The sequence below is a fragment of the Rhinolophus sinicus genome, chromosome 5, assembly GCF_057876585.1.
Source record: "Rhinolophus sinicus isolate RSI-liver-muscle chromosome 5, RSI-T2T, whole genome shotgun sequence".
Taxonomy (NCBI): Eukaryota; Metazoa; Chordata; class Mammalia; order Chiroptera; family Rhinolophidae; genus Rhinolophus; species Rhinolophus sinicus.
Window position 1 is genome coordinate 101,439,278 of NC_142505.1, and position 9,595 is coordinate 101,448,872.

The 9,595-nt window shown below is 37.9% G+C and overlaps 1 long non-coding RNA gene across 1 annotated transcript in view; it reads left to right on the forward strand.

Moving 5' to 3' along the window:
* Positions 1 to 5,026, forward strand: part of LOC148758296 (uncharacterized) — a 1,912,057-nt gene extending 1,907,031 nt beyond the window's left edge. Inside the window, exon 13 of the long non-coding RNA XR_016021446.1 lies at positions 4,904 to 5,026. This is a non-coding gene — a long non-coding RNA (uncharacterized LOC148758296). The remainder of the gene's footprint in view (positions 1 to 4,903) is intronic.
* Positions 5,027 to 9,595: the final 4,569 nt, after the last annotated feature.

The window sequence follows — 9,595 nt, forward strand, 5'->3', positions numbered from 1 at the left end:
GGTGATATGTATATGCAATTAAAAATTTTCTAATAGCCACATTAAAAAGAAAAACACGGAATTAATTTTAGTATTTTATTTAACCCAATATGAAATTTTATCATTTCAAAATGTGACCATATATGTGTGTATATTTATACATATGTATATGTGCACTCATATATATATGTACTATACATATACATACACACGGCTGCATGATCTATTTTATATATGACTTGCTTTGTTATTTATTGTACTAAGTCTTTGAGATCTTAGAGACTTCGATTCAGACGAGTTCAAAAGCCACATGTGGCTGGTGGCTGGTGACAGTACAATTCCAATGTTAACAACTATATGAACAAATACAAGTAAATTCCATATATTTGTCAAGTTAGATGAAATACTTTAAATAAAAATTTTCCCAATGTATGGGTTTTCCCTGATTTTAAAAACCAAAGTAACTATCCAAAAAATAACACAACTTAGATTGTCCATAGGCAATAGAATTTTTCTGAGTGAGTATAATTACTTATAAAGGTAATGATCACCATTAAGCAAATCTATTTACCAAGATGTGGCATAAAATTAAAAGCCCCAAGTGCAGGAAAGAGATAATGTCCTATTAACTTCCCCACTGTAAGTGATAAATAGTGTGTTCTCTTTGCTTCTAAGGTTAGTGATAGTGACAGTTTAGTGGATCAGCTATTCCATTCAATAGAAAAGTACTAGCTATGCTATATAAAAATATACCATTTAAAATGAATATTTCATTGTTTACTTCTTAATTTATGTTTAAAATGGAAATCTTTAAATTTCAGGGGTAGTGGCATGTCTACCTTTTCTCGCATAGCATATTCTACTTGAAGTCATTCCATTTTTTCTGGTTTAACTAGACTCGATAAATATTCATTGAGTTAAAAAATAAATTGAAGTATAGAAAAAATATTTTGTTTAGAGATTATATTAGATTTTGATCTTTGCAGCTTCTTTGTCATTTCATAGTATTTGGATTGTTTTCAGTTTGAGATATTTCCTCTAGTAGAAAAATAATAACAGTAATAATAATGTTAACGAAATTATATTTACTTCTACCAAGTGCCTAGGTACTGTGCTAACAGTGTTATATCTTTTACATAATAGAATCTAACTTGAATATGTATGTATTAGTGAACTAACTGAAAAGTGCGTTCTCTGATTCTGTCTGTAAGAAACTTCTCTCCTGTGTAAATACTAAGGAAATTTATAGGTTTCTTTATTTTGTGTATGAATGAGTACATATTATTGATTTAAATTACCTAGAACAGGAGCTAGAACACAGAAAGCATTCATTATTTGTTGAAGAAAGTATTAAAATACTTTATAAGTTTTCAAATAAGGCCATTATTCAGGAATATCTATCTACTGAGTGCTTTCCATGTGATAGATTCTTTTTAAAGTGAATCGAATAAATATTTTAAAAAACTGAAAAAACTGTCTTTTCATATGATGGACTTTACCAGGTGAAAGATATACATATGAAAAAAACAAACACAGTTCTTCACAGTATAGGAGCTCACAGTCTAGTGGATAAAACATGTTCAAATGACTCTAAGACCACATTATAAAATGCTTCTGTAGATGTGGAACAGCAGGGAAGGTTAGGTCTTCCAGGGGATAGTAGGAAACATAGGAAAGATGACATTCCAGGTGAGCTGAAAAGAAGTGGAATTTTTTCAGGTATGAATGTCACAAACAAAGGGGACACAGAAATGAGGGAGCGCACAATGGGCTCTTTTGTGAGTAGCCTGTGAGCTTAAGAATTAGCACATAGTGGGAAGAAGCATAATCTGATGGTGGGAAGATACGTATACACATGTCTCATATAGGACATGGCCTTTGTTTTGCAAGCAGTGGGAGGTGACTTAAGGATTTTGGATACGGACATAAAATCCAATTTGGGTTTTACACACAGTAATTGTGGTATCATATGGACAATGATTTACGAAAGCAAGACTGTAATTGCAGACCATTGTAATAATCTAGGGTAAAGATAATGAGGCCCCACACAAACAGGGTGGGGTAGATATAAGGGAGGAAAGGATTTCCAAATCATTTCTAAGGCAGATTCCACGGGGCTTATGAAAGGTAGGTAACAAAAGGAACACATCACGGATAGCTCCACAAGCTCGAACCAGTTAGATACTGGTGTTATTAAATATGAGAACTACCCTGAACTTAATGTAACCATGTTTTTCTGGTTTCAGTGGCAGTTTCAGGATTTAGTGATATCCCATGTCAATTATTTGAGCAGTAGTTTATTGTAATGTTATGGAAAATACTCTGAATAGGGAATAAGAAAAATTGTTTACTATACCGCCTCTGCAAATAACGCACAGATTCTTTACTCTGAAGAGATCACAGACAAGTATAAAGATCATACCTATAAGCAATCTTTGGCTAAAGGAGGAGTCATTTAATTTCCCTGGGTCCGATTCTTCTTTATAGTCTCATATTTGGAAGAAAATCAATAATTAAGCACATGTGTGTTTTAAAAATCAGTCATCGCAAGTACTCTGGAGAGAGACCTTGAAATCATTCCAAATGTTCCAGAAAATGTAAAAGTTAGTTGGGATTTTAATAAGATTGGAAAACATAAAACAAAGCTACATGTGCTTTTTCTTACCCTCTAACCCTCCCCACCCCCACAAAATAAAACAAACAAAAAAAAGTTTTGGAGACAGCAAATGACTGTCTACAACTATCCTTTTTCAAATCGTCCCAAAAGAAAAAGGCAATTAAAGGTTCAGGTTAAGCAAAATTGCGCATTGTCAGATTACTGTTTGTTAGTAATGTAGAAACCAGTTGTCACGATGTTCCTACTATTATATTACACTTTGGATTATAAGCAACCAATCGTCTGCCACATGACCCTTTTGGGTTGCGGGACTATAGACCATGGCACTTAACTGAAGAGTGATTTTCCCTTCTGTTGACATTTGACATTTTTTGTTTGTCACAACTGGGGATTGTTGCTGGTATCTAACAGATAAAGACCAGAGATGCCGCGAAATATCAGAGTGCATAGGACAGTCTCTCCCCACCACCACCAAAACATGATCTCTTCGAAAATGTCAGCAGGGCTCAGGCTGAGGAATTCTAGTATAGGTCATGTATGAAGCATCTCAGGAGTCTCCAAGAGGTGCTGTCATAACTCATAGAGAGTTGTTTCATATTTTAAATTCAAACCTAATCAAGTGGGGCAATTTATGAATGAAGCACTCTGAGACGCTCTAATGGACGATGGGAATACAAAGTCTATGCTATTTCTTATTCTCTGTCAGCAAGCATGTTTTTCTTTGCTTGTAGGAACAATTCTATTTGAAGTCATTCATATGTCATTTAGCAGTTCTCTGGGTAATTGCTTAAAAAAAAAAAAAAAAAAAAAAAAAGCCTAAGGTGAAGTTGTAATATCAAGGAAAATGGAAGACAGAAGGGATCGGCATGGTATTCCTCTTATGAGTGACACTTTCTAGTGTGGCCCATTTATATCTGTCTGCTCAGGAAAGTGACTTTAACTTTGGATCTAGACTCACACACTGAAAAGCTGAAGGCAAGGCTGGTACTCAGCACAAGGTATGGTCACTTCCACATCAATTGGAAAATAGCTGCGGCCTCAAACACCCCAGGGGCTCTGAGCTGCCCCAGCCATCCTGGGTTATTTTCTTGGTCCCCTTTTACCACTCTGCATGCAGTCCCACAACAACAGGGGGAACTTTTAGCAAAGCAGGGAGACCCTGGACGTTGCCTCTAGGTGTAAAGCCAGGGCCTAAAATAATTCTGATGGGTTGGGGTCCAAGCCATCCCTGCTGTTAAGTGTTCATCAGTCCAGGCAAAAGAAATGGGTGGAATGGCCCAGGTGTAAGATGCTGTAAGCCTGATGACACTGAGCCTCACTGAAGTGTCAGTACGCAATAGGGACACTGGAGCAGGGGATCGCACAGGCCCCTGCAAATACGGACAGCCCCTACCCAGCTCCCACTCGTGGTCACCACGTGGGAATGTGGGTCTGGAGTTGCCAGCTTTTTCTAGAGAAACCGCGAAATTGAATGCTTTTTAAACATTGTCAATGAAGTGAAATGTAAAATACTATTCTACCCCCAGTGCAGCTTATATAATCCCTTCTGCGGATAACACATGAGCCCGCAGTTGGTAAATTCTGCATTAGAAGGATGGTGAGAGAACTGTCTTGATTCTCAACTCCAGTGTGGAATCATTTCCCAGACCACAGCATCCTCTCACTCCTCAGCACGAAAAGGGATTTCTCTGAAACACGGTTCCAGGTGAATTCAACCTGCAGCTAGTCTTTGAAACAACAATGGGCCTGCCTCTTAAGGAGCCAGACAATTGCCACTTTTGGTTGTGCCTTGGAAGGCATAAAGCTGCTATCTCCACGTGACCAAAGAAAGGCTCAATGTAGTCACATGTCCATTTTGCAGGAAAACATTTTCTTTAGATGGATTAAACGGGAGCTTTATGTTATGCTCAGGTGGGTATGAAATTCAGGGACTGTCTGTATTTGTGATACTACCGGAGGAAATGCAACAAGAAAAAACAAGTGCTAAATACTCTTTTCTGAGTATGTGTTACCCATAAAAGTGCCTCATGAAGCAATTTAAAATGTACCCAGATAAAGGTGATAGAAACATTTCACTTGATGTTAAAGTCTGGAAAAGTGAAACAATTCTATAATCTGGTTCCCAAATAATTGATCTCTTAAATGCCTCCATTCTGTTTTGTTTTGTTTTTGCTTTTCATCGAAACCTGAGTCAATTTTTTGAATATTGGAAGACATTTCAATTACTTAGGCAAGGATTTGCTGTCACCTCTCCCAATTTTAGCGTTTTTATCCTAGTAAGGATAGTGATCGTTTGTATAATTACAGGATTGAGGACAAACCGTTCAGTGAAAACGCCGAGAAAGGAAAGCATCCAGTGTTCAATGTAGGGCCAGATTGTAGAAGACAACTTTTACGAAGATGAACCTCTGATGGGATCGGAAGAGTTCCAGGCAGGTAGGCAACATGCATGAGGGTTAAAAATGATTCATTTCCTGGTAGCCGTGTATGAAAATGCCCAAAAAATAAATAAAAGGATAAAAGAAGTACAGTGTTCCAATGAGCAAGTGACACTCAGTTCACAGGCGCAGTCATATCCTGAACAGTTACTCCTGGAAGCTTTTTGAGAAGGAATAAGCTTCAGCAGTTCCTGGTACTGCAGAGGAAATTGAGGCCTAGAAATGTGATGGTGCAGAAGCTCCCCAAGTCACAGAGTAGGTTTTCTGAGGACAGTTTTGTTGATTTCCCCTTGCCACCGACCCTGCTGCACATTATTTCTTGTGGCCATTTCATGAGATCGGGGTAAGAAAATCAGAAGAAATCCTTGAGTGCGCAAGCCGGTTTGCCCACACGATTTTGTTGGTGACTGTTCACATGTTCAAGCAGGAGGCGTTTTGCACCCAAGGAGTAAAGTGAGCTTTTAATAGTCTAATGGTTCTCAACGTTTTCTCATGTTGAATAAGTCAAGAGCTCTTAATACCATGTTTCTCTGAAAATATGACCTAGCCGAACCACCAGCTCTAATGTGTCTTTTGGAGCAAAAATTAATGTAAGACCTGGGTCTTATATAGTAAAATAAGACCGGGTCTTGTATAATATAAAATATAATATAATATAATATAATATAATATAATATAATATAATGTAATATAATACAATACAATACAATACAATATAATAAGACTGGGTTAATATAACATAACATAATATAATATAACATAACACATTATAATATGATATAATATAATATAATATATATAATATATACCAGGTCTTATATTAATTTTTGCTCCAAAAGATGCATTCGAACTGATGGTCCAGCTAGGGAAACAGGGTAGTTGCAGTAACCCATGCTGGTTCTGAGGAACAAAAGGCTTTCAAGAGGAAGGCAGGAGCATTTACTGAGGACCTATGATGTGCTTTTCCTTAACACACATTATTTAGAAATGTGTGTCTGAGACTCAGAGAAGTTAAGTCACGTGTATGAAGCCATGCTGCTGCTCACCGGAAAAGTCGGCAGGACGGTGTAGTGAACAGAGGGCTGCTCCATAGCTCACTGCTTGGGTTTGAAACCCCACACTGCATCCAACACTCCAAACATGGAAGCCCATGGGCTACATACTTGAATCAATAAGTGTGTGTTCCCTTACCAGCAAAACAGGAACAGTAGTAGTTTTCACATCATTTATAGCGTGGGAATAAAAACTCATAGTAGTATCTCTTAAGGTTGTTTGAAAGAATCAATGAAAAATTCATGTAAACACTTAGCTGATGTTTGGCCCATAGTAAATACTCAGGAGACATTAGCTGTGACCATCCTTACTCCTGGTTTTCGAGGGTGCATGCGTTTCTCACTTTAGCACCCATTTTCGCTATAACCCCACTCATGGCTTGCCACCTTTTTGTATACTGACGTGTTAAAATTTTGTAATACAGATTTCCATGTTTCAAGGATCCACAGGCCTTTTAGCATGAGTGTATCTTCATAATGGGTTTCTAATGAAGAAAGTGTTAACACTCAGTTGAAAATGAGACTGGGTGATTGAACCCAGAATACTTGAACACCCCCTACCCTTTTACTAATCATGGATACCTTGACCACTTTCCTATGCGATGCGTGCAGAATTAAGTCTTTTGTTTATTGATTGGACAAATATATGCAGGGTGAATGGATGCTACTTCATCCTTGGCTCTTCCAAGGGAGACTGTTGCTATGGTAACAAGGCATCCTTTGACTCTATTTCTGCAGAGTTATAGAAATGCTTCTTAAGAAATACTTACAACAATATTTAATGTTGAATCTAAAGTAATATTTCTCATTGTTTGGGGAGCAAAATTGATTTTCTCTGGGAAAAGTTTGTTTGGCTGCCCAAGTGTACTGTTTATAGTAATGTGTTCCATCAAATTTCTTTAAAAGCCAGTTAACCATATTTTGTCTTAACTTCTGATCTAATTTCAACATTTGGAAGTGCCTCTTGCTACAACATGCCTATTTTCATTTGAAAATAGTGCACATTCCATTGTTGCTATGTCAGGTTAAGGTGGAGGGGAACAGAACGAATCTGATTTCTCATATCAGAGAACAGGAAGTATGATGAGGTAGGGTATGCTTCGATATGTATACTTGGGTATGTTCAGGAGTAGGTGGCATATTCTGAAGCTGAGATTTTCAGGTGGCAGCTGGTACCTGGTTTCTGATTCCAATGGGTCCAAACCCATTCTTTCCCAAGAGGCACCTGTTTTACATTTTTTTCAAAATTAAAAATAACTTTTGGTGTTCTCACCACAAGAACAAGACATGATCGTTTCATAAGATGCAGAAAATATAGATAAACAAAAGAAACATGCCAATAATTCCACTTTCCAGAGATACCCACTGTTACTTTTGGGTGTTTTATGTGTTTATGTATATACATTAGTTTACAAAACAAGGCCACATCTATTTATTGTTCTGTAACTTGCTTTTTCAGTTGTATTTAACAATGTACTAAAACTAATAGTGCTGATGTATTGAAAGATAACTTCTAAAGAAAGCATTGTGTCTAATGATTGCAAAGTTGTAAGATATTGTAAGATATTGGTAAATTGAATTAATATTCACTTGTTGGATGTTTATGTAGTTCCTAGATTTTTCTTTAATGTAGGCAGAATTGTAATTAATTTCTTGATATGGTAACGTCTATATATACTTTTTATATACATTTAAGTCAGAAAAGACAAAGGTAGATTCTTATGTCTTGCTGGGATGGAAGGGCCGTGAGGGTATAGTTGAGGTGGCTCTTCAGTATGGCTCTACTTCCCCTCCAAGAAAGGACATCCAGAAATCCCTAACGGCCTCTATATTTAGGAGTCAGTCATAACAATACACTTGACATCACCTCCTTTTCTCTGTGACTCTGAGCCGTTCAAATGCTGGGCTCTAGCGTCAGCTTCTTAGGATCTTCGGAGGACTTTTAGCTTTTTTGTTGCATTTATACCAGAAACATTTATTGAGAATCAATTATATCCTAATACTCTGCCATCCTTCATGAATTCCACCTCCTACCCATAGCCCACTCCTGAACCACTGTGTACTGACATGTACACAAGCATTTAAGTTATAGGATGTTGTGAAAAGCATGGGTTTCACTTCTGAGGATCAATGGTTTGAATCCCACGTCTCCTACTTAAGAGTTACTGTTTCTGAAACTCGATTTTTGATCTGTAAAGTGATAAACAGGAAACTCATTTCAAGTTGTTGTTTGTTTTGCTTAAGATTCAGTGACTTAATATATGGAAAGGCTAGACTTGATGCTTGGCATCTACTAAGATGATGACGATGATGGTTCAAGTGGTGATGGGAAGCATGGGAAAGGGAGCTATTCACCCTTCTGAGAGAGATCAGGAGGGCACGCAGCGTCCTCTTCTGTGCTTAATAGATGAAGCACAGAGCTTCACGTTTAAACCTCCATGTCTAAGTTCCAGCTCTCCTTGACTCACTGGCTGACCTTGGGTTAACCACTTAATCTCTTTCTGGCTTGGTTTTCCTCTCAATAATATGAGCATAATAACTCTTACCCACCTCACTAGGGTAAGGATGATTAATCAGTGTTTATAAAACTCAATAAATCCTTTGGTATGAAGTATAGTAGTGAGATTGGAAAGCATTATTACCATTAGCTGCTTTCTGATTATCTAAGCCAGCAAGCCCGGGACTGCTGAATGGAGTACCGTAGAGTTGTCCCCTGATTCTATATCATTGTCAAGGATCTCAGTCCCTTTAGCCCTGCCCTGGCAGAGACCAGGTTTCTACATAATGCTCACTCTTTAAAAGGAGCAGTCAATCTCCTGCTTATGCCCAAATGTCCACAGCCACCCATACCCATAAGCAATGTTTATCCCTTTAACAAATATTTATTGAACAGTTGGAAGGTGCTGTAATGGATCCTGGTGATACAAGGATGCATAAAAATCAATATGGTGCTGACCTTCAAGGTATTTAGTATTTGGTGAGTGACGCAGACTGGTAACCAGCAGTCCTATTACAGCCCGGGTGCTTGGAGGGAAAATACAGAGAGACCTAGGGGAACAGAGTATGCACATGCCCAGTCAGCCAAGTAAGTCTTCTAGAACTCATACCTAAATGAACACTGAGAAAGAGGCAGCCTTATAGCCAGGGAACTATAAGGGAGAGGGGGAAGAAACAGGAAAAGCTGTTCTAGGAAGAAGGCAAATTATTTTCAATGCCTCCCAATGAAAGTGAGCGAGGTCTATTCAGGAAATTAAAAGAGGATGCAGAGAACTGAAGCTGAAGAAAGGGGAAGTGAATAAAAAGATACTTCCAACACAATCGAATTGCATCTTTGGACCAGGCATAGCCACCTGACCTATCATTGGTTATTTAATGTCCCTCACAGCCTAGGATCCCCGTTCCTCTCCAGCTTAGGCATCTGAAGTGACAACTTCCTTCTTTCCTGGACTTCTGTCTCCCTGACCTTTAACTTCTTGTGAGTTTCTTAGTATTGATACTAATAATCACAC